At 44.7% G+C, this 24,421-nt stretch overlaps 1 protein-coding gene across 4 annotated transcripts in view; it reads left to right on the forward strand.

Moving 5' to 3' along the window:
* The first annotated feature begins 1,678 nt into the window (after positions 1–1,678).
* LPP (LIM domain containing preferred translocation partner in lipoma) overlaps positions 1,679–24,421 on the forward strand; it is a 397,232-nt gene continuing 374,489 nt past the window's right edge. For 2 of the 4 annotated variants that reach the window (XM_065073577.1, XM_065073576.1), the window contains exon 1: positions 1,683–1,912. The gene's annotated coding sequence lies outside the window, so the exon portion shown is untranslated. Of the gene's footprint in view, positions 1,913–24,421 lie in introns of all 4 variants that reach the window. The other 2 variants (XM_065073609.1, XM_065073585.1) reach the window with 2 other exon arrangements.

The raw sequence follows: 24,421 nt of genomic DNA on the forward strand, positions 1-24,421 counted from the left end.
CTGGGGAAACCAGTGCAGGTCAGGTGCTGACAAAAAATTAAGGATCTGACTTTCTTCTCTCCTGTGACGTACAGATAGTATTTTCTCTGTTCCTTTATATGGTAAGGTCTTGGAGGAATAACGTGGTTTGTGCTCAAGGCTTCAGCATTAAGTTCTGAGCTCTAGGGAGACTCTTCACTGTTATTTTGGCACAGCAATAATTGAGGGAGGACAAAATTTGGTCTGCTCTTCACAGGCAGGGGACAGCTTGTGGACATTGCATTCCCAGCACAAACTGCTCTAGCTTGAGGAGAGGAGCAGGTAACTGCCCACACGGCTCTGGACAATGCACAGCAGAGCACAACGTGGCACACTCCAATGGCCCTGCCTCTGTGTTAGCACCAAGGAAAGGGAGCTGTGCTATGCTCTGTTTCATTCCAGTGGGGCTGCCAAACTCTTGGTGGGGCAGCATTTGGGTTCCCCGGTTGCAGAATGATGCAGAACCACCAGGAAATCCTAACGCCGATGGGTCCCGGTGTCTGCAGGGCGCGCTGTGTGGCCAAGGACCCACCAGCCAGCCCTGGGGGAAGATGCCTGTGCTGTGAAATTGACTTTTTAACCAAGAAACAAAGTTTCCTTTTCTGTAACCCTGGACTTATGAGTCAGAACTTCACATGTCAATTATTTACAACAAAAAGCTAGAAAAGCAATTTTAAGATTTTGTAGGATGGAGGGAAACTAAACAAGACACATCACACACAATACTCCAATGCTCCTAAGTCAAATGCGTTCTCTTTCTCTGCTTTCCAAGTCCCAAATAATTTTTCTTTATTTTGGTACAGTCTTCTGTAAGTAGCAACTCCAGGTCTATAAATTTATGTTTAGCCTCAAGGTTACTGCAAGGGAAACATGTTTTACAGCTGGAAAAAACAGGGCACAGATAGGTGAAACAACTTGGCTACATCTTTGATTCCCCATATGGGCGACAACATGATCCTACCCAAAAGCAGTGTGTGTGCATTCCCTCCTAGGAGATGCAGGAATTCAAGAAAGGGTACAAATCCCATTTGTGCAATAAGCCCGAAGGCTTTCGTTTACACACCCTTTGGCAACGCATGCTCAGCTCTAGACTGCAAATGAAAATTGCTTTGAGTCACAACGAAAATCCATTAAACCCACAACCTCAATGTCTAACGGTGCTGGTGAACACTGGCTGAAGTCATGGAGAATAATGTGGCCTTATGTGTCCTAAGTGACAAAGTGATCCATAACTGCCTAATGTCTTTTCCAGCCTCAACAAGCTGTTTGGCCACCATGATGCTGTCGTGAGGTGGTGGCAAAGGATGCGGGAAGTTCTTATGGGACGATGTTGTGACGAGGAAGCAAACAAGATGAGCTGTTAATGAAAGACAAAAAGCACTGAAATCCCTCAGAATATGTGGGGAGACTTCTGGTGAGTAATACCAACATTTTAGGAGCAGAAAAATGAGTCATTCCTATTCCACATAAGCTACTCTCATCCTGACGTGATTTACAAACTAGCACAGTCCCACAAAATCACTTACTGAGAGATGGAGTAAATGACATTTCTCCTGTAGAGAAGACACAGTTTCAGCATTTACTAAAGACACCTGTGTCCTGAGAGCTCCTGAGGAAAGCTGTGCTAAAGGGAAAAGCCATTAGGGCCCTAAGTGAAAATGTGAAACACCTGTGGATCATGCCCAGCAAGAAGAGCCACTATCTTGTTCTTCCATCACCCAGCTGGCAGCAATCTGCATGCAAATATGCCAGTAGCCAAAAACCATATGAGGGACTAGGTTGCAAGCACTTTTCTCTTCTTCCTCCAGCCGGTTGTATGGGCAGCATTGGGCACTGTGGGATGGATGGCAGAGCTCCCTGCCTCATCTTATTTCAAGTGATGCAGCTGGTTAAAGTAAGTAGGGTGTATGAAAGTTTTTGTTATGATGAGCTGGCCTGCGGCTCTTGCATGGGGCACCTCACTGGAGGGTTGTGAGTGATATCTGTAAACACATTGATGCAAACATCATTATACGTGGCAGCTGCAGTAAAAGGAAAAAAAGCTGCAGCTTAAACGAGCGTCTGGTTCCTCAGTCTTTCCTGTGCTATGATCTCATGTTACAATGTGAGCAAACTTCCTATCTGTGAAGAAGGGAAGCAGAGAAGCCCCTGGGGAGCTGAGGTGGATTTTCCTCCCTTTCCATCAGGTGCTACTTTTAGCTCAGGGCTGTGGTATATCCAGGAGCTTGGCTCAGGGTTAACTGGGGGCTCCCTGCAGCCCCACTGGTGAGGTGTTTGCTCTCTGTGCCTCTTGCTGCATCACCATTTTGCCAGCAGCACGTGCCGTGGTTTCTCTGGGGTCCTGCTGATGACTTTGGGACCCTGCCCTACCCCAGCATGGCTGTGTCTCCTTGGAGAGCAAGACGTGGGGAGAACACAGCATGTCCAAACCCAGGCTCCCAGAGGCAGGGGGCTGTGAACAGCTGGGGCTGGTGTTGGCATGGAGAGCTTGTGTCAGGCAAACTGCTTTGCTCCTTTTTCTCTCCTCCAAGATTTGGGGCCTTTTGTGTTCTCAGGGGCACCTGTATACCAGTCTGGTCGTTCAGGGAGGAGGGGAGAGAAGCGTATACTTTCCTAGAGTGGGGATCCTAGGATCATCCATGACTTGACCAGCTGGGCATAGCACATGGGAAAGTTTCATACTGTCCTGAGTTCAGTGCCAGCTATCTACAGCATGAGCAGCAGGAACTTGTGCATATACCTTTGAGATCCAGGTGCTTATTTTGATAGTGTGACCGTGTTTGGATTTGTGCTTGTTGTGTTTTTTCTTTATTTATTTTTTTTAAGAGGTGTAATGGATTAGTCCTGACTTGTGCAGCTGTTGTACCACGTTCTGGTTTTGCATTGTAAGGGGCTCAGCAATGGTGTCAGGAGATGTGCTCCTTAAGTACTCTTATTATTTATCCTCATTGTACAAGCTGCACCAAATAAGTACTAGGTATTGCCAGAAATTGCTATTGATTGGGCAAGTGCATTTACAAAGCTAATCAATAAGTTCCCCCTACCATATATGTATTTGTGATACAACTGCTCTCTTTGTGTGCCTTGTGTGCTTTCCAGAGCTTGTAATTTGTCCAGTGTAAATAGCTGATTTCATCCTTTTTCCTGGGGAAAAAATAGCCCTGCTATTATAACACCATGCTTCTTCTGGTGAGGGAGGTGTACGCATCTTCCTGCCTTTAGGGTGGGTAATCTCACCCTTTACAGGAAGAAGATGAAGGAATGGGAAAGAGCCTTGTTGTTTCCTGAACACCAGAGTTACTGAAGTCTCCTGTGGATTTTTGTCCTTTGGCCTTTTCATCCTACTTCTGTTTCTACCATAATAACCCCAGCTCTTTTCACATTGCTCTTCCTGTGACTCTGCGGCATAGAAGATAACATCACTCTGTGGCTGGGACAGAGCTGTGCAAGGGCTCGTTGGCCAGCTAGGACACACGTGCTGTTCGGCCAGGCGGCTGTTTCCTGAGGGCTGTGTTCCACGTGCCTTTCCACAGTGGGGAAATCATCTGGGTCTCTATCTCCACACCTCTATGGGCTCGATCAAACCCTGTGGGCACTTCTTGCTACTGAAACTTCTGCCATCGTTTCAGTTTTGACCAAATTGAGTGAAGGGTCAAAAGTTCTTTGAGGGGGATGGATGGCTGGGCAGTCATCTGAGTGTCAGTCCAAAAATAATCATCTGTGTGGATGGCTGAATTGCCAAAATATTTAGAGTTCTACTTAGGTTTCAAATTAAGAAGAATTTGGATAGCTTCCCCTTCTGGCCTCAGATGACTTTATTTATGCTGCCCCTGCAGTGCTGCTTTGCCTATGGAGAGAATGATAAAGCACACACAGCTCTTCTGAAGGATTTCCCCACAAACTGAAAGCACCAGAATTTTGCAAGAGCTTCTTCTGTAGTGTGGGACAGTGACTAAAGAGACATTAGATTTTCTTGCTCCACTACGGCTGACTATGTCCTGTGTGAACCTGGATATGTGAATGTCCACACCTCTGTTCTCCTTTCAGGAGAAACAGACATGCATTTCACTTTTGAAACCCAATGGATAACACATTTCTCTCTGGAATTTCCCACACTGATCTGTACAGTCACCACAATCAGCACCATCTTGGGCATGTTTAACTTTCCTTTCAAACACAGGTTGGCTGCTGGATCCCGTATGGGATTTAAATCAACAAGCTTACACGTTGGCAATATTTTTCCAAGATTTTGAGAGACTTTCTTAGGAACTACTGCTCTGACCATAATTCTAGGCAAGACCAAAAATGAGGTAGTGCAGAAGGCAGTGTGTAAGAATGTTAATTATTGTCAAAATGGTTGATAGTTACAGGGCATGGGAAGGAGCTGAGTGTATGGAGAAGGGGGAGGGTTTTGAGGATGCAGTTGGTACTGGGCTGGGAAAAGGTGTAGGTGATGGTGACTGTGGGGGAATCTCAGAGCCCTGGATAAAGGGGAATGGGGAGGACACTAGGATAGATGTGCTGGTGGAGTGAAAGGACACAGGGTACAAATTCTTAGATCATTAAAAGAGAAATTATGAGGCCAGGAACACCATGGACAATAAAATACAGGTGTATGATGAAGTACTTTGTTTCTTATTTTAGAATAACTCATATTGCATGTTTTCTTCAGTTTTTTTTAAAGCAACACTAGTGGCTTTCTTTGGCACCAGGTACGGTATAATATTATGTCCTGTAAAAGTTAAATTGACCTATGTATTCATGAAATTAATGCTTCTGCTTAATATACGTGAAGGCTTACAGCCAGTGGAGATAAGCTCCTAAAACCTCAACCTTTGTCTTCTGACTTTGCCTGGGATTACTTTAATTCAAGGCTCTAGACAAAATTACAATTAGCTCCTATTCCTTCTGCTCCTCTGTATACTCAATTGCTTGTCCACACCCTCAGCTTCTTGGATCATTGACTCAGATGTTTAAATGGAAAAATACTCAGCATGAGTTTATTGCAATGAGCAGAAGCAAAGAGGGTCTCTGTAAATATCTTGGTTCTTTGTATGCAGCTGGGTTCCCCTTTGTTTACTTGACTTCCCCAGTTATTTTCAAGCCACTAAGGTCATTGCGAGTTAATAGTTGGCTAGAAATCAATAGACAGAGAGATGGTTAAAGATAAGTTTTAATAATGGGTGCAATCAAATTCTAGCAACTTTTATCTCTCTGCTGCTGCCAGTGGTGGGTGGTTTTTGTGCAGTGATTCCATTCATCTTCCAGCTGCACAAACTCCAGGCAGGTTTTTTATCTTTGTAAAATAAAAAGCTATCACAGCCTACCCTGGTACCTAGTGGCTGGTGTTGTGCTACTGGAGAGCTGAGTGTAAGTGTGCTCAGTGCCTTCTATCAGTTTCAACGGGATTTTCATCCCATGTTCACCATTGCCTTGAGAAAACAAATCCCCAAGATACAGAGTCAGACAGAGATGGAGCATTATAATCTCTTGACTGCTCTCCCAACAGATGAGGGCATCTCAAGGAGCATTACTAATAAGTGCAGTTGTTAAGTGGCTTCTACACCTTTAATTAACCGTTATGTTGAAGCTGGGTTTTAAAAGAGCTAAGCTACATCTAAGAAAAAACATTGTGCTATGATTTATGCCTTTAAGCTCAGGGTTTGCTTGATTTGGAGTGTGTGCAGGGCACTAAAAAAGTCTAACAGTTATCACTTGCCTGCTGGACATTACCACATGTAAAAGCAGATTTCTTGCAGATAACTCTAGTGTTGAGTGATCAGTTGAACAAGTGTGTTCAAAGCGTGCTGGAGACAAGGGCTGATGGTGAGCTTTGGATCAGGTGCTGCGTGATGTTACTGGTGCTGGAGGTTCCTTGGCTGCCCACAGTTCACCTGGTGATCTCGTGCCTGGCACCAGCTTCTCTTCCTGAGGGTTTTGTGGAATGTTATTGGGCTGTGATGCAATGGCATCCCATCCTGCTATAGCAGATTCACCCAATTAGGTATGGCTGGCACTTCCATGCATGCTCAAGCAAGTGAAAAATCTCAGATGCTCCACCTAAAGCCCTGCCAGATGTTTTCACAAATGTGACTGGCCATGGGGATAGCCTGGGTTTGGAGTGCTTGCCAGGAATTTGAGGGATTAATGTGCAGTTCCATGTTTTGCCCCAGACTTCATCTTCTGCCTCAGGCATGGTACATCAGTGCTGTGACTCAGTTCTCTACCAGTACAGTAGAAATAACAACACTGCCCTAACTTGTGGGATTATTGTGATGGTAAACACCTCTAAAACTGTGAGACACTGTGCTCCTGTGATCAGGACAGCCACATCGGGACCTGTTGTATAAAAAGTGACTTGAGCTCTTGTATCTGCTGAATGCTTCAAGGAATGGTGTGACTTGAGGGAAGGTTTTTGGGAGTGTTGAACCTGTGCCAAGGTGTGGGAAGAGACATGGACTAGGTGATCATCTGAGGGCTCAGGACATCCTCCTGTGAAAACATGGGCAAATCCTGAAGGTCTTGCTGAACTGGCTGTCACCTGAGAACTTGCACCAGAAGCACCAGGTGACTGAGGTTCCCCTGTTGTAAGAGCTCTGTCCAGGATATGAATCAGGGGAATTAATTCAGTCTGTGAATTCATGGCTATGAATTCCATCTGTGAGAGAAAGAGAGCTGCAGGGCATAATTAACTAGCAAACTGGGGATTACCTAGAGCCTGCAAATGTTTGCAACTTCTCCAGGGTACAGAGACACCTAGTTCAAATGAGTGCATGGGTTACTAGGGACTTGGATAAGCTACCACTGGCTGCACTGCCCTCTCAAATCTTGCAGTCTCCTTACAGGCACCACACCTGTGGAGGAACTTCCCCTTCTTTCTACCATCTCCACCCCTCTCTCCTTTCTGCAAGAGCTGGTCTGCTAGGAGAAAAAGGTGGAGCTTTGGCCAGTGGCACCAGTTTTCAATCCACTGTAGGCAAAGGCTGGTTTGGCTGCTTTAGCTAGCCACATGGGCACCTGTTTGGGCAGCTGGAGAACACAGGGGCATAGTTTCTAATGGTTTGCTGGTGGAAGAAAGACACATGGACTGTTCATTACAAATCCTGCTGGAGATTCATGTTCTGAATGAGCCTAGCAGTAACCTCATGAGGTATTAGATGAACAGAAAGTGGCACAAGAAAGAATGGTAGAAGGTCTTGGGGTCTGGGAGTTGAACATCCAGACAGCATATGGAGTCCATTTTCATTATGAGACATAAATGAAAACAGTTCACATGTATTTTACATTTATATGTAAATGCAATATGCAGTTTCCAAATTAATAGGTGGAAGGTGAGTTACCAGTTTTGTTACTAGTGTGCAGTAACAGGACATCTCAATGGATTCAAGGTGGTCATGTCTTTATGGGCAACCTAGGATGCCACCTGTATCTGCAGTGGCCTTGTCTCGCACAACAGTTCATCGCTCTGTACAGGAACTATTTCCTTGTTGGTCCTTCACTTGTAAATAATTTCCAATCCACTTTAGAGGTAAAATCTGTGTTAATGCTCTTGATAATACATCAGAAGAAGCAAACATCTTGCCCCAGTTTTATTAGCCCATCTTCTCTATGGATTTTGGCCACAGAGCAGTGGAAATGAAACACAGCCCAGAATCTATTCCTGCTTTCAGTGGGCAAATCACGATCTCTCTCTATCAACCTGTTAAATATAATTTAATTCTTTCTGATCCATCTTCTGGGACTAAGGGCTGTTTGTCTGTGAGGATCAGCAAGCGAGAGGACAGTTTTCCTGGTTCTTGTGATAAAGAGAAGTCTGTAAGCCTATATGTGCTTCGTACCCCTGCCTCTGTTCTGTGTGAATGGCAAGTGGCCTGGCACAGAGCCACACCTGAAACCCAAACCTTTGCTGGGCTGATAAGCCAAGCCATGTAATGAGAAAGGAACACTCTGCCTTGCATTTGAACACACTCAAGGACACACACAATGTCAATTTGTCCAAAGGCAGGAAGAATTTGTTTGAAAGGGTGGTGGAGGGGGGAAGAAAAACCCTTATATTTTTTGATGCTGAGCAAAGTGAGGTTTTGGATGTTTGGGGATTAGGACTTGAAATCTGTAAGCATTAGGCTCTTGTTTGTTTCCATTAAGGCCAAGGTCACAAATGATCTGAAGTTGTGGTTGTGTTGCTTTGCATGAACTAGTTAGAGTTGGTGAATGAGTAGTAAGTACATTTGCTCCAAAACTCCTTCTGTCAGACCTAACCTGTTTGTCACTTAGTGTAAAATGTATTTTGAGTTTTAGTCAAGGGAAGAATAGGGATGTTGACATTAAGCATTTCCCAATAGCTTGCAGATATCCTTTTGTCTTGTTTCAAAAGGATATTTTCTATGTGCAGAACTTTTATTTGAAAGTGTGGAAAGGGAGGGGGCAAAGTTAAATAACTCTAGAATTTTCCTTGTCAAACTAAATGTTTTGGATAAAACCTGCATTACATTTCCCAGTTATCTTTGTTTGGCTAAAAATTGTGTGTATTCCCCTTGGTTGTCAAGGGGGAGGCAGAAAGGGAAAATCTTCCTGGTAGTCCCAGTTTAAATCAGAGTATCAGGTAGGAGATCACATGAGGGTTCTGGGCTCATTACTTTGGGTGCAGCACGGGCAAGTAGCAAAAACAACCTTCCCCTCCCTGTCGAGTGCCTGAACAGGAATTAGACAGGATGCAACAAGTGGACAAAACGCAAATGGGAGTGTTGGAGGAGGATGAAATGAGGAGGAAGCTGTGCCTTGCCACGAGCCTGCCTGGTGCCAGATGAGTGTGAGGGGCTTGTGGCACAGAGGTGTTTTGAGGAGCTGTGTGAATGGTGCTACTCTTGCTTGTTGATGTGGATTTTGAAGCCTCCATAATAAAAAAAAAACACCCTCTTGGCTGTTTTTGGCGTTAAGGAGTAGTAGTTTCATCAATGAGGTCTGAATGTGAATGCTGTCATGGGAGTTTCTGCTTTCTTCGCTGTCTGTGTTGTAAGTTGGACTCAAAGCTTGTTGACACTGTCTGGACCCACTGCCAAAACTCATGCAGGAGCTGGCTGGAGGGCAAGGGGCTTTCTCTCCTGGGCAGTCAACCCAAAAGCTTTTCATCTTCAGAAAATGTCATTTAACAGATAAAAAATATTCAAAAATGCCAACTGCTGCTGGTTTGTGGTGTCTACAAATCAGAGCTGTGGGTGCTCAGACCATGACTTGAATAAACATAGTAAGATTCTCAGTAGCAGCCAAATGTTTAAGCGCTTTTCAACCCAGTGGCTCTCAGACACTCACAAAGATGTTCCTGTTAATTCTTAAGCGAAGTGCTGAACCTGAGACAATAGATCTGAAATCCTGCAGGGGGTCCACAATTCTCAAAGCAGCTCCAGGAATCTGTGTGCAGGCTCTTGCCTAGGATCAGCTCCATTTGACACCTTTGGAAAGATGCACCTTTGTACAGCTGAGGTTGAGGATGAGGTGGGAAGCAGTGCAGGGTGTCAGCACAGCTGCTAGGCTGGGCCAGTTCAGGTTGTGGTTGCTTGAGCAGTTGGCCCATGAGACCTGTGAAGCTCACTCTGCCTTGGCACTAAATCTGGTCCTTGCTCTGAACAGCAGTGGGACTGCTGTAACCACTGGTACCTACCCTCCAATCTACCACACATAGGTTTTCCAGATAATTGGCGTAAAATACAGCAGAAAGTGCTGCTCTGTGCAGCTGGAGATCAAGTTCAGCATTTCTTCAGGGTAACCAACAGCTGATTGATAGGCATTAACCAAAACGGTATGACCAGGATCTTGCAGGTGGTTGACAGCTGCCCTCTCAAGGCTCAGACAAATATGATTTTCTCCTTGGTGCTGTTCAGGTCTGGACTCTCTTGATGGGTTGCTCCTAAAGAGATGAGGAGAATTGCTACTAAAGGGGAATGTTATTCAATAACCATAGAGTCTTGGGCTGCTAATTAGGAGAAAGATTCTAACACACAGACTTTGAAGTTACATCCCAGTAGGAGCAATGAATGCAAGAAAGTCCTGCTTAAGGATGTGGCTTGTCTAGCTTCAAAAATTTGTCACAATTACTAGAAGAGAAGGTTTGCAATAGCAAGATGTTAAATGTACTGAACCAGGAGTCTTTCCAATCTCCTGTTCCAGTTGTGATCTTTTTGATATTAGCTCTTGTTATAAATTAAACTGGACTAAAACTTCAAGTCCTTGGTATCATTGTTGGTCTATTCCCATCCCTAACCAAGCTATTAACCTGCAGAATCAGTTATTAATGGCACCTGTGACCCCCTACAAACCTCCAGAGCCAACTGCCTTCCTACTTCTCCTTTCTGATCTGATTTGAGGTCAAGATCTGAATATGCTTCAGCACTCCAGTCCAATTAAAAAATTCAATTTGTCTTCAAAATTTGTTTGGGGGTCTTTAATCCCCTGGCCGTAGATTCCTCCCCTCCTTGCAAGTTGTAGGGAAAAGCATGTTCAGCATTATTAAATGACTCACCAAACTAGCCCAGTGGCTTAGGGGGCTTATGCAGAGCTTTCTGTGCTCATTGGAGCGTGATGGGACACCCAGCACTATCTGCCAGGTCAGGAGTTGAATCAGTGCTATCTGAGTGATATTAGCCAGGATGCCTGGGGATAGAGGAAATTAAAAGTCACTAACGCTTAACTGCCCTGAGCCAAGACAGAAATGCAGAAGCACCTGCAGGGTTGGCCTGCACACCTCCTGCTTTTCTTTCTCTCCCTTGGTTGACTCTTCAATGTGTTCTTATTTGTAAGCCGGTGGATGGCATGAGGCTGGCTCTGGATGGCTGAAATGGTGAAGGATGAGGCAGAACAGGATTCTGCTGATGTACAAAAGGTCTTGGGGACACCGTTGGGGGTGATGGCCTTCGCAGAATGATGGGGTGGGGGGAGGCAGACTAAAGCTGTTCCAAAATTTTCATAAAAGGGATTTGTCCAAGGAAAATCTGGGGCTTCAACTGACCAGAGTTTTCTCTTTGCTTTGAGAAATATCTGAAGTTGATTCCCACTTTTCCTTAGTTGGAAGTTAAACTAATAGAAATAGTTTTGGATCAAATGACACATTTCCCCCCCCCCTTTTTTTTTTTGCAGTTTTTTTAAAGTTAATAAAAAGTTTCAAGAGATTGAAGCAGAAATGTGAAATATCAAGGTGAGCTGAAAGTTCTGAAGAGAAATTCTCTAGTTTGACTCAAAATAAAACCTTCAGATTATTCTGAACTGCCGGTGAACCGAAAAATCAGTCATTTGCACTAATGATAAGTAACTGGCAGGTTGTTTTGCCTGTCAAATTCTGTGTCTTGTGGAGTGAGCACATTGTTGTCTGCTGACATGATCTACTGAGCTGTTAAAAAAATCCAATACAGCTCCTCTGTGCTGGCAGCAAGGCTCACCGACAGGTGCAAGGGACTGACTTTTCTCCTTCTGTCTGGACTATGGGGATAAGGGACCCAAATCCCAGTTTGTGCTCTCAGAAACTTCCATGGCTTAATAAATACTCCAAATTTTCCTCTGGGTAGTGATGTCCAGAGACTGTCATAGCAATCATTGCCAATTATCTGGATGGCAGTGGCATCTGCAGGCAGTAACCCATGCCAGGGCAAGACACAATTACCATAGTGTGTTCCAATGGGGAAAGCAGAGGAGAAGATGTTGGGGCAGGGGGGAAGGTGGTAACAGTGCTTTCCCCAACCCCCTGCTAAGGGTTGGTGTTACCTACTACCACAAACAAGGGCACATGACAGAAATCAACAGGGCCATTCACTAGGGTAAAGAAAAATTAGGCAGAAAAAGACTTAAACCTGGGTTTCTCTCAGTTCTTCCTCCTGCTGGGAGATGGATGTGTGTGTTTGGAAAGCAAGCTATGTTTTCCAACCAAGTTTATATAATATTATGGACCCCACGTATATTGACATTTGTATCTTGATGCTGGTACTCTTTTAGTCTTGGGTGCTTTTCTGATAATGCTGCCAAAACAGGGGAGAATAGGCTGCCTAGCTGGGGGGGGACTGCTGTTCAATGAGACTGGTACCTGTGGCTTGGGCTCTTGGTGCAGAGAACTGCCCCAAATCCCATGTGGCCCAGAAAGTTGCCCTTGGCTTGTAAGAGCACAGCAGGTTGAGAATGAAAAAGGTGCTGGCTTGTGGGCTGGATGGAGGGACAGCTGGGGCACAGTGGCTGCTGGGGGTTTGCTGGAGAGGAGGGAGATCTCCTTACTCCACATCTAGTTGTGGGGTAAAATAAGGCTGCAAGGAAGACATTATATACAGCCATAAGTTGCTAGAGGGAGAGGATGCAGCATGAGGATGCATTGAAGCTATTAGCTTGCAACAGCCTGGACTGGATGGCCAGGAAAAACAGGGGAACTGTAACAACTGTAGTTTCATAGTACCTCTACCATATGACCAGGGACTTGTTGCGTGAGGCCTTCTCTGTGCTCGAAGGAAGTTCTGGGAAACTATATTAGGGCCTGAGTTTCACCTGAGATACATCTGGGGGTTGTGGTTAAGGCAGAAATCTGGTAAGCTAAACCAAATCAGTGTAGAGGTTGGGGAAAATGAGCTGCCAGTGTGGGATAGACCTCACATCTTCATGTTGTTCCTCCTGTCTGCTGTGTTGATCCCCAGCAGGTTTCTGGCCCTACATGCAGAAGGTGAGGGAGCCTGCCTGGTGCGAACTCAGACTGGCTGCCAGTGAGGCTCTTGGCAGCCTTGCTCATGCTGCGGGAGGGAGCCTGACCCTGACACCCAGGGCAGGGGGAGGGAGCTGGGAGCAGTGGGACTGAACTGTTTCAACACTGAATCACCAAAGTAACCTTGTATTTGTTCTAAATGCTTTCGGGTTTGAGTTATGACCTGACTGGCTCTACCTCTAGCTCGCTGTGATGTCTGGCACATTATGTGGATGAAGGGCAAAACTCAGTAACTATGTGCACCCCTCCATAGGGAGCTGGAAGTGTGACCTGAATAAGGCTTATTTCTCAGAAAACATCAGGCCATGGTACAAGTAAGCATCACTTCAGAAGGTAAACTTGCTGCTGTACCCCAGAGTAGAGTAACATGTGGTGCTGTGCCTCTGTTCCTCACTTGAAAAAAATAACTTATTTCATTTCCCTTCCTTTTCTTACCTTTATTCTCCAAGACACGAGGTGCCAGGGTTCATCAGGTGGCTGTGAAGAGTCACAGTCACAGCCAGTGTAGCAGGAGAAGGGCAGGGCTGGAGCAATTGCTTGGGATTCCTCTGCTCAGAAGCTGTGTTGCACACATCAGCTTTATTTTTTAACCCTAATGAATAATTTCTAGGCGTTGGCTGTCTAGGGTCCTTGGTGCCTGTTTGCCCAGACCAGCTAGATGCAAAATTGTGCAGATAACACTAGCAGTAAATGGCTACTTTCCCTGTTCACCCTCCTGGGTTGCTCAATACCTTGCTCCAAGAAAAGTGCCGTGAAGGCTGCAGGAGTGTCCCTGCTTTCTGCAAACCCCATATGGTGGATAAGGAACTTGATTCAACAGGCTGTGCTGGCTGCTAGCTCCTGACTTTGCTGGTTATAGATGGCTCCTGGTACCAAGTCCTGGCTTCCCTTGTGTACTCTAGCAGGTTTCTGCTCTTTTCCCATCCTCAGCAGCCTCCACTATGAACATGACCCATGTCATGTGCTTCTGCTCAGTCCTGACCCTCATCGTGGTGGGGAAAGACAGCACGAATGCTTCATCTTCAGATGTGCTTGGTATTCCCGCCATGGATACTATGCCATGCATGGTAGTTCCACTGCCCTCCTCACTCACATTGCAAGAGAGGAGAATGGTTGTCTCTTGTCCCCATTGCACTTCTTGGTAGAAGAAATAGTTTCTGGTTTTCTGCTCATCACAGAATGGAAAAAAAAAAAAAAAACAAACACCAAAACACAACACTTTTTTTTTTCCCCTCTTTTTTCATCACCTAACAGGTTCTCATCTCCAAATAACCTTCTGCTCCTCAAGGATCTTACTGTCTGTCTCTCTATCCTCACCAAGCACAGGCTCCTCACTGCCCTTCCTGACGCAGCTCTGCTGGGGTTGAACCAGCAGCTGCTTTCCTTGGCACCTCCTGCCAAAGCTGGGGCTGATGCTGCTCCACTTCCCAGATGCAGGATTAGAGCTATAGCTGAAGAGTTACAGCAGGAAGTGTCTGCTGTGCTTTGTTAGTCTCTTGAAACCGAAGCTGTGGAAAATTGTGTTTATTTGTGGGAAGACCATTTTTTTTTCTACCATGTTTCGATCTAAAACTCAATGCAAATATTCAGTGTTTAGTGGAGGGGTGTATAGTAGGCTGCAGAAGTCTCTATCCCAAGTTGGGGGCAAAAGCTATCAAAGGTTTCAGTGATTTTCCTTAGTTACACCAGAAAGGATAAAAACACATAGGGTATGGGTGCTCCAGGACAGAAATCAGCTACTCCCTGATCAGTGTCAGCTGTGGGTGCTGTGGGAATTTGAGTGTTTAATCAGCTCTTCACAGACAGCTTGAACCATCTTAAGAAGTAGCAGCTCCTGACCATGCAGGACTTGGGTAGCAACTTTCAGGAGAGGAAGAAATGAACCATCTGTAACAGCCAATTAATTCATGGCATCCAGGGCAGAGCACAAGCTGGGTCACAAGAACTTGTAGCATCTGGTCAGTGTCCCATATCTTCAAATAATAGCAAGACAGATTATAGGATGTAATTTGGCATCACCAGGCAGAGGATAAGGCAGGATTACTGGATCTCTTTCACTTCTCATAACCTGTGCTCTATTTTTCCAGAAAGAAGGTGAGGAGGTCAGTTTGGATGTGGTGATATCTCTTTCCATAAACCTCACTGAACCTAGAAGAAATTGCTTAAGGAATGGGTTAAACCCTAGCACAAGTAGGCACAAAATCCTCACTGGACAAAAAAGTTCATACTCTTCCATTTTCAGCTTTCCTTTATGGAAATCACAGGACTTTGTTTACAATGAACAATGCAAAGTCAAACCAAGATCAACATGTCCTCGATTTTGCTTTTCATATGAAGTACTGCATATTTACCCCTTGCCACCTAATTTGTGAATTTGCCAGGAATTAAAGCATCCATTTAAACTAGCCAGGAAGACAGCAAAATATGAGTACAACTAGATCATTATCTGACACGTGATTATCATGTACTAAGTGTGGCTTTGCTAACTCTGAAGTATAAAAACGCAGCCAGAAAAAGCAGATTTAAAAAAAAAAAAATTATCTACTAAAAAAATTGATTATTGGTAGAAATTTAACTGGAATGTTTCAGATGAAAAAAATACTTTAACTGTGGAAAAGCAGTAGAGGTTTGTGGGGGATCTGAGGTTGGGTGCTGCAATCTCCTTTTTGGCAGGCTCATGGCTGAACCCCAGTCTTTCCTGAGACCCTCTGACCTCTTCCCCGGGGAGGGAAGGTGCTGAAACACATCCCTGGGCTGGTTGCATTGTATGGTGGGAAATACAGTCCAGCTGGAGACCAGGGGAACAGAGCAGCTGAAACTACAGTTCCCATGGGGATTGTAGCTTTGTTTGGAGTGGAGGAAGAAAAAAAAAAGACTCTACATTCACAGGTTAAAAAACACTTTACAGGGAAGAATGAAGCTTGCTTGGAAACATATGAAATAAATTCCTCCCCCTGAGATTTCTTATTTACATTGAACAGGATAAAACCACGGTTCTGGTATAGAAATCAGCTACACCCTGACCAGTGTCATCTACAATAACAGCTTGAATGCCACTTGAGCCTCAGGAGATCACTGGTTGAAGACCTACCCTGACTCTAGGGGTTGAGGTATTGGCTGACAGGTTTGGTGGCTTGGGAAGAGTTCCCCATTCTTTAATGTCTGTGCATACCAAAGTCTTCTCAAGATCAGAGAAGGAGCGAGTGGTCAGCATGGGATGGTAGTGATGCATGGGCTGTTGCATGCAGGCTTCGAGGTTGGTTTGTTGTTGTTTTGTTTTGTGGCTGGTTGGTTTGTTTTCTTTGTGGGTGCAGTTGGTCTGATTTGCCCTAAGTTGTCTGTCTTGGAGGTAGCACAGCCAGCCATGTAAATTAAATTGTTTCTCACATTTAGTTCTTTTGCTCCTACAAAATACTTAGTAACTAATAGCAGGCTTTGAAGTTAAATCCGAGTCCTTGACAATTGCTATAAAAAGTGCTTTTTGCACAACTTTTTGTTTTAATGATCTAGGAGGAGCTCCAGTTTTCTTTCCATGCATGCACCTTACTGTTTCTCAAAGCAATATTTAGTCAACAACAACTAAAAGCTAGTCACATCACAGATCTGACTGTCAGCATTTTATCCAGTTTTTTCTCAAGTATCAGTCAATGCAGGTATTGGTACATTAGAGTACCAAAGTGGGAAAAACTTAAGCTCACCCTGGTGAGCTGTGTGAGTGGTGGGATGTCTCATGACAGTTTGGTGCCTAGGTTTCCCATTTGTACAACAGAAATCATACAGTTTTCTTCTGTCTTCCATAGCTCTTTGAAAGCTGAACAGTGATGACCATACGCTTTAATAAGGAAGTAATGAAAATACATATATATGAAGTGAAAGAATATAAAAAAGAAGTAAAGGACACTTTCACATTCTACCTGGTTTTTCAACCTGTCTTCTAAAGGAAGGGGAAATCCTACTAGAGTTAAGGCTGCAGAATAAGCTTAGCTTTGTTATTAGACATCAGCAAAGCCAGCCTGGCAGGAGCAAGAGGAAGCCAGCCTTCCTACGCATCACTGTCAGGGAGCTCTTGAATTCACTCAAGTGTGGTGTTAATGAATTAACTCTGGATCTGTTGTTTTTTTTATTTCTGAATGTAGGTTCTCAGAAAAGGAAAGTGCACAGAATTTTCAGGGTTGTTGAGAAAGCAAGAGATTGATGTCAGTCTGAATCTTGTGTTGTTGTCTACTTGATGCACAATGGAAGTTAATGAGGTTAACTGGAAATATTTATTATCCTACGCTGCTTGCTGTCTATGCTTGCTCTGGCTCTGGAAAAATTCATGCATAGCAGCAGCTGAAAACTCATTGAAAAGTGCTTTAACATAGGAAACAGGCAACATTTGGCTCAGTAATATCATAATGCAGGTGGCTGACAAATCACTCACTCAATTACATGCATGAAGGAGACTCCACTTAAGAGCAACATTTGGAGCTTTATGGGCAACATAAAAGGAGAGAGAATGAGGTTTTTATATTGCTGCACTCTGTTGTAGAATGAAGCAGGAGAGGCTGTTTCCCACCCCTTTGCATATGCTTGGACTGAGCAAGGAAAATGAAAATTAATATCTGCTCAGAAATTTGGCAGGACACATGGGGGGGGACGGGCTAGACCTGTTCCAAAGACCCCCTGCACACACTCTGCTACGTCTCCCGTTATAGAGGTGATTTCATGTGTTCAGGACCAGGCAATGTCAAAACAAAAGCCATATGCTAAAAATAAAAACCTTGGCTCCTTTACTAACAGTGAACTCTCAAAGCAAAAAGTTTTCAAAAAATATGGTCATAATTAATTGATGCTTTTCTTGTCCCTTGGCAGTTGCTAGAACAAGTGAAGTGAGACCATCTCCCAGGATGCACAGCTCCTGTCATATTATCATCCCTGTTCTAAATATCCTGTAGGGACCTTGCCCCTGGAATACAGGGGATAAGTATCTCTTTTTTTAAAGTTTCTTCTCTAATGCTTATGATGGCTGGGGGAAAGCACACAGGTAAGGTTACAACACCTGCCAGGGCAAAGTATTCTTTATTTTTTTTTTTTTTAATTTCAAATACCTTTAGTGTCTTAACCCATAACTTCTGTGAGGTTAGGGCTGATGGTGCTGTAACTCTGACACTGCAGTGGCTGTGTCAGCCCTTTTCTCCAGGCATGTCAACACCTGAGCTGTCCCCATCCCTCCTTCCTACTGCCAATGAGAGGAACAAACACATTTATTTTCTATTGGTATGGATAGCCCTTTTTATTTAGAGAAGATCCATCCACTAGCCCAGTGCTCTTTTTGCGTTTTGAACACAGAGAAATATGTATTTTATTTTCATATTAAACAAAATACAAAACTGCCACAAATACCTTGTGTTTTTTGTTCTTGCTGTAAAGCTTGACATCTGGGCCTGTAACAGCTCATCAGTGGATTTGTGAGATGAAGCAAATGACATTTCTATATAGAGCACTGGCTGCTGTAGAAATCAGATGGTGAAATGGGACTGCAAAGAATTTAGTATTGACTGATGATCTCCATCCAGGGATCTCAGAGCACAGCAATCCCCACTTTGCTGACACAGATGATGGGTGACTTACTCCAGCCTGCACAGCAAATCTCGCCTCGCAGCGGAGGATCTCTGGAGACACATACACAGACCACAGACACTCATCCCATTTCTGTGTTTTATAGAGCTCTCTGTTGTGATAAGCCCTTGATCCCAGTGTGGGCAGGAGTGCATCTGTAACTAGCTGTATGTGAAATGCTCACCCCATCCTCATCACACATGTGAAGCACTCAGGTGTTTTCTTGATGCCTTGTCTTGGCAGAAGACCTGTTGCTGACTTGTATCTTGCCTCCATTTGCACACATTATTTGAACAGTATTCTGTATAAGCATTGTTTCTGTGTGTTAAAACACAGTGTGGGGTCAAGGCAGCATCCCTGCTCTGTCCTGACCTCAGCAGAGCTGCTTCAGAAAAAAAGGCTGGAGAGCAGTTCCCAGCAGGAATACTGATGCAAATCAAAACCCAACAGCCTTAAGATGAATCAGATAAACTCCTATGATGTGTTTCCTTTCAACACCAAGAGACTGGACTCAGCAGCCTGAGCTTCCCCTTCTGTCCCATGTTGAGAGATGATGATGGGGTCTCTGTCCTCAGACATGCCCCATGGTTTCGCAGTTTCCCTGTGGCTGCTCCCAGGCTGTGCTTTCCCCTTCCTGCTGGTGCTGAATACCCAGCCTTCAACACCACTTGCCATTCTTTTCCCAGGACAACCCACTGGCCAGATCAGAGTGAATTTTTCCTTCTGTTAAAAGGGAATTTTACCCCTGACTGCAATGCCCTTCACTGCAGAGGGTCAGGAAGAAGCTGGGGACCATGGTCCATCTCTTTGTGCTTGTAAGCAAGGTAAGGTCTTGCAGTAAAGCATGCTGCTGTGAGTATTTTCAGTGTTTTGATCATTTAATTCCTCCACAAGTCTCCAGCAGTGGTGCTATGCTCTTGCTGTTTCCTCTCCCAAGGGGTTCAAAACAGCAATGCCAAGGTCTTCATAGTGCGTACACAAGAGTCTGCAGGGTTCAGACATGCTTTTTACACAAGCTGTTTGTCAGTGTGTTACTGTGGGGATGGCAGGAAGGGTTGGGAGGGATGGAACACAGAAGAAAATGCCCCTGTTCTCAGTACCAGTGATCCTCATGTTGAGGCTTATGAGGACATTCTGATTGTCACCAATTCCAGCACCTCTGTGGCTCTGGTGTTCCTGGACAATGCCTGAATCTCACCCTCCTGTGAGAGGAGTACCTGTGCACTGCCAGGTGAATTTTGCCCATGATAGTGCAGTGCTTAAACCTTGTGCAAAGATAACTAGTGTGTTCCAGTGCAGGCAAGCGATTTGTACCAGCTGGAAACCTAGTTCTGTGCTCCAGCTAGTACATTTAATAGCAAAGACATTCAGGCCCAGCTGCATCACCTCAGGCTACACCTGATCAAATTTCTTGGGTCAGCAGCAAGAACTTGCTGATTCCTAGAAATCTAATGTCTTGTGGAAAGATGGGAGGGATGGTTGTCTGTGACAGTGTTGTGCTCCAGCCCCGGCAGGACATGTGGGTGCCAAACTAGTGGCCTGGAGAGTTCCAGATATTCATGGCCATCCAAAGATCTGTGGCACCCTTTGCTAGAGAAGGAGCATTTTAATCTGTTTCCTCCTGCTTCCCATTTTGGGAATTTGTACTGGCTTTTTGCATTTCCAGCTGAGCCTCTTATTGGAAATAAGTGAAAAGCTATAGAAGTCATATTGTAATTCATTGAAATCTCAGTTTTGCTGGTGCACAGGAGAAGTTTCTCACAATATCCAGCTATCATTTTTAATGAAATCTTTCAGCTTTGATTGCAGTGGCCTTACCTATAAACCTATTTGTAAACATACACACTGTTTATATTTGAGTTATGTTTTGTAATTAAAAGTACATCTGGCTGGAATTTTCTGGAGGATATAAAAACGTGATTCCTTTCTTACTGGAAACTACACCATGCTGTAACATTTCAAAATCTGCTGTGGAACCAGATACGCAGCATACAGCTCACCAGCCTGTGAAAGGGCTGGATGGGGCTGAAGCAGGTTTCTGACTTTAAAAGTGATTTAAACTGTTAAAAGTCACTTTAAAACTGTTAAGAGCTAGGACCTACATAGGTATTAATGGAAGCTACCTCAACAGCTGTGAAGATACATACTTACTGTTGGACCCTACTCTATTCTGTTGATCAGAAAGTGCTGATCAACTTCCTAAGGAGAATACTTGGTGCAAACACAACATAGAGACTGCCTCACTGCAAGTACAGGTGCTTGAAAGCAGGAAAACTCAGCTCTGTTTCTGCTTTTGTTGTGTGTTTTCAAGGGACCATTACTTGCCCTTTAGTTATATAAGAGAATTTGCGGGTGAAGACATGTTCCAAGTTTAGTGCTACAGGTTATTTGCAGCTCTAAAAGCAAATCAGTGATGGACCCAGGACAAACTGGCTTTGCTTTCTGGGAACATCCACAGGGAGGAGTACAATGAAGCTGCTCTGATATAAAGCTTTGAGAAGCATAGGAGAAGGCATGTCGGTTTGAGTTTATCTTGAGTGTTGCAGAATGATCTGTCAGCGGAAATCTGTTTTTATAGAGCTTTCTGTTGAGAGCTGCTGTGAGGTGCCCCCTGCAATCCAACATCCAGGCGCTCTGTGCCTGACAACGCCTCATCACTTCCCCAAGAACAAGGGAGATAAGGGAAAAAAAATAATACCAGAAATGGCTTTATCAATTGGCCAGTCTACATCAGGTTTTCACTGAAACAGTGGAGAGTTGGGCCAGAAGTCTGTAGCTTTGCTTGATAAAGAGATTTCTACACTAACAAACAAAAAATCTAGCAAACCCATTACCTTTTATCTCTGTTGTACCAATGGCATCCTGGGGTGTATTAGAAGGGGGGTGGTTAGTAGATCGAGAGAGGTCCTCCTTCCCCTCTACTCTGCCCTGGTGAGACCACATCTGGAATATTGTGTCCAGTTCTGGGCCCCTCAGTTCCAGGAGGACAGGGAACTGCTGGAGAGGGTCCAGCACAGGGCAACAAAGGTGATGGAGTGGAGCATCTCCTGTGTGAGGAAAGGCTGAGGGAGCTGGGGATCTTGAACTTGGAGAAGAGGAGACTGAGGGGTGACCTCAGTAATGTTTACAAATATATAAAGGGTGAGTGTCAGGAGGACGGAGCCAGGCTCTTCTCGGTGACAACCAATGATAGGACAAGGAGTAGTGGGTACAAACTGGAACACAAGAGGTTCCACTTAAATTTGAGAAGAAACTTCTTCTCAGTGAGGGTGACAGAACACTGGCCCAGGCTGCCCTGGGAGGTTGTGGAGTCTCCTTCTCTGCAGACACTCAAACCCACCTGGACACCTTCCTGTGTAACCTCATCTGGGTGTTCCTGCTCCATGGGGGGATTGCACTGGATGAGCTTTCTAGGTCCCTTCCAATCCCTGACATTCTGTGATTCTGTGCTAGTCACTTCTGGAAGAGGGAAAGGAATTCTACAGCACGGAATCACGTCTCATTTCTCTCCTTTTTCCAAGATTTTGTCCATCTGTTCCCTTTTTCAAAAACAAACAAACTGTTAATACAGTGCTTTGATGGAACCTTCTGTTCGAGGCTCTTAAAGTGCTATACAGATATTCATGATTTGATTTGCCAAGAAAGAGCCTTTAACAGATAAATATTAAATTCCTTGCATCCCACAGAGCAGATGCCAGAGAGGCTGTGTGTGTTTGTATGGGTGCGTGTGTGTAGGGCTGACACAGCAACTGGGGCACTGACTTTGGATTCTGCAGATCTTGCTCCATCCCCAGTTCTATCTCAGCACTCCTATAGGATTGTACACTGACTGTTTCGTCTGTCTCAGTTCCCTTATTTGTAAAACATAGGCATTTCTTCTGCTCTGCCTTGCCCATCTGCAGGCTGTGACCCAACTTCAGCAGAGGCACAGGGTGATCCAGTCCGGGTGGTTCGGGATCTGTGCTGGGTGGTTATTTCTACAGTGTGGTGTAACCAGAGCTTTTAGCCACAAAATGCCAGGTGCCAGACTGGCTGGGTTGGGTACCAATATCAGTGTAGTCTTGGCAACAGGATTCAGTTCCATCAACACTAATGCTTGCTGGATTCCTACCCTGGTTTTCTGCCTGCACCAAGGTCTTTGCTATTTTTGGCTCTAAAGGTAGCTCATAGGACCCTGTCATAGCTGCTGTCAGTCCTTCATCTGCATCACCAGTGAACTTGCATAACTCTAAATCCTCTTGGAGATGATGTGGTGCAAGAACACAGAGCAGTGCACTTCTGTAGCTTATGGAACTAGGGCCACTGAGTCCAAATCTTACTATTTTTGCAAAGGTACTAGCAGCACCTGTAAAGCATTGGAAAAAACATATGTGTGGTGAGGACAACAGATTGAAGATCTCCACTAGAAATGACTTCCTGAAAATCTCCTTGTTGCCTGAAATGTCAGAGCTATGGGCTGCCAGCCTGGGACAGCAGCCCAGTCATGATGTTCTCTTAGTCATTTCTTTTGTCCTTTTTCTTGGTAGAAGAGACAAAAGGATAAATTGGATAAAGTGCCCCAGATGGAAAGCTTTTGTTATCAGGGTAGCAGCAAAGGCATCCAAGAAAGGAAGGAACCCAGTGTATCAAGCACTGAAATGTATTCAGGAGCATCTCAGTTGCTACTTATCAGAAGTCAGAACCTCAGAGCCACAAATAAAACATCTTAAATTCCTTAATAATTGAGTAGCCGATGCAAAGTTTGGGGTTTTTTTTTAAATGAAAAATACTCTTCTCGCTCTGTTTTGAAATAGACCTCACGATACTTTTCAAAATAGACTCTGCAAGTCTGAGTTGGCTTGTGAGCTGTTTATCCTAAACACACAGTCACAAAGTTGACCTGACCTGAATGAAATGGCTTTCAGCAACGCTGGCCAGTCCCTAGGTTCCTCTGCATTGCAAATTCACGTTGCAGCTGGGCATAGGTGGCAGCTTCTGCCCAGGATCTCAGAATAAGCTTAGTAAAATGGGAAGGGGTTTAGGTGGGATTGTAGGATGTAGTAAGTGTACAAGACAGGGCTTGGGTCATAGAGGAGAAGTGGGCTGGTAGACCTCATGCATAGACGAAGGGAGGGATTACTTAGATGACCTGGGTAGCTATGGTGAGAAGTCATATCATTGACAAGAGGGTTACTATAGAGCTCTCCCCACCCAGGAGAGGTATAAACAGTGGTGAAAGTATTTACTGCATGTCTGAATCCAGAGATGCTCACAGGAAAAACCTCCTGTATGAGAAGACATTTGTCTGAAAGGATCATCTGATCCTTTCTTTGCTACAGCAAGAGAGTCCTTTGGGCAGACGTGGGGAAAAGTGTGTTTTCATTGCGTGATAACTGGGGGCGGCTGAGGCTCCCTTGTTCCAGCAGAAAGCTCAGCCTGTGGGGCCAGGATGCCTGCATATGCATTCAAAAGGCTGGGATTTACCCTTGTCTTGTGGTTTTTTGGCTCATGAATATGCCACACATGCAGGCAGAAAGGACTGAACAGCCTGAAAGAGGGAGTATGGGTCTTCTTAAGAATTTAATGCCATTTCAGGGTAAACTGAGGCACTGTTGGAAAGCTATGTGAAGGAACTTCTGGCCAGTGTGACCAACCCTCTGGAAAGGTTGGAGGAAAATGTGACTTCAGAGCTCAGCTGTTTTCCTGCTGATCTGTGCTCTTGCCACCTCCTACCACAAAGCTGTGAAAGCCACCAAGGCTTTGGGCAGAGAAAGTCTGCTATAAGACCTCAGGGCTACTTGGTGGCAAGTGACAAGGCAAAACAAGACATCTCGGGAGGACAGGTGGGGAACAGTGAGAGTTCAGCACAGTCTGTACCAGAGAAATTAGACTGGATATTGTTGTGCAATTTCTTGTCATGACTTGGCGTGACCTCCATTATGCCCATGAGATCACCTCCAGCGAGTATCAATAGCCTCTTCCCCACGCCTTAATGTATTTTTAATACCGTATAACTGCCAGAAAATAATATTGTTTCTGGAAGCTTCCACTGCAACATTTAGTTATACATTTATCCTATTGTCTGTGAATTCAGGA

The sequence above is a fragment of the Columba livia genome, chromosome 9, assembly GCF_036013475.1.
Source record: "Columba livia isolate bColLiv1 breed racing homer chromosome 9, bColLiv1.pat.W.v2, whole genome shotgun sequence".
Classification (NCBI taxonomy): domain Eukaryota; kingdom Metazoa; phylum Chordata; class Aves; order Columbiformes; family Columbidae; genus Columba; species Columba livia.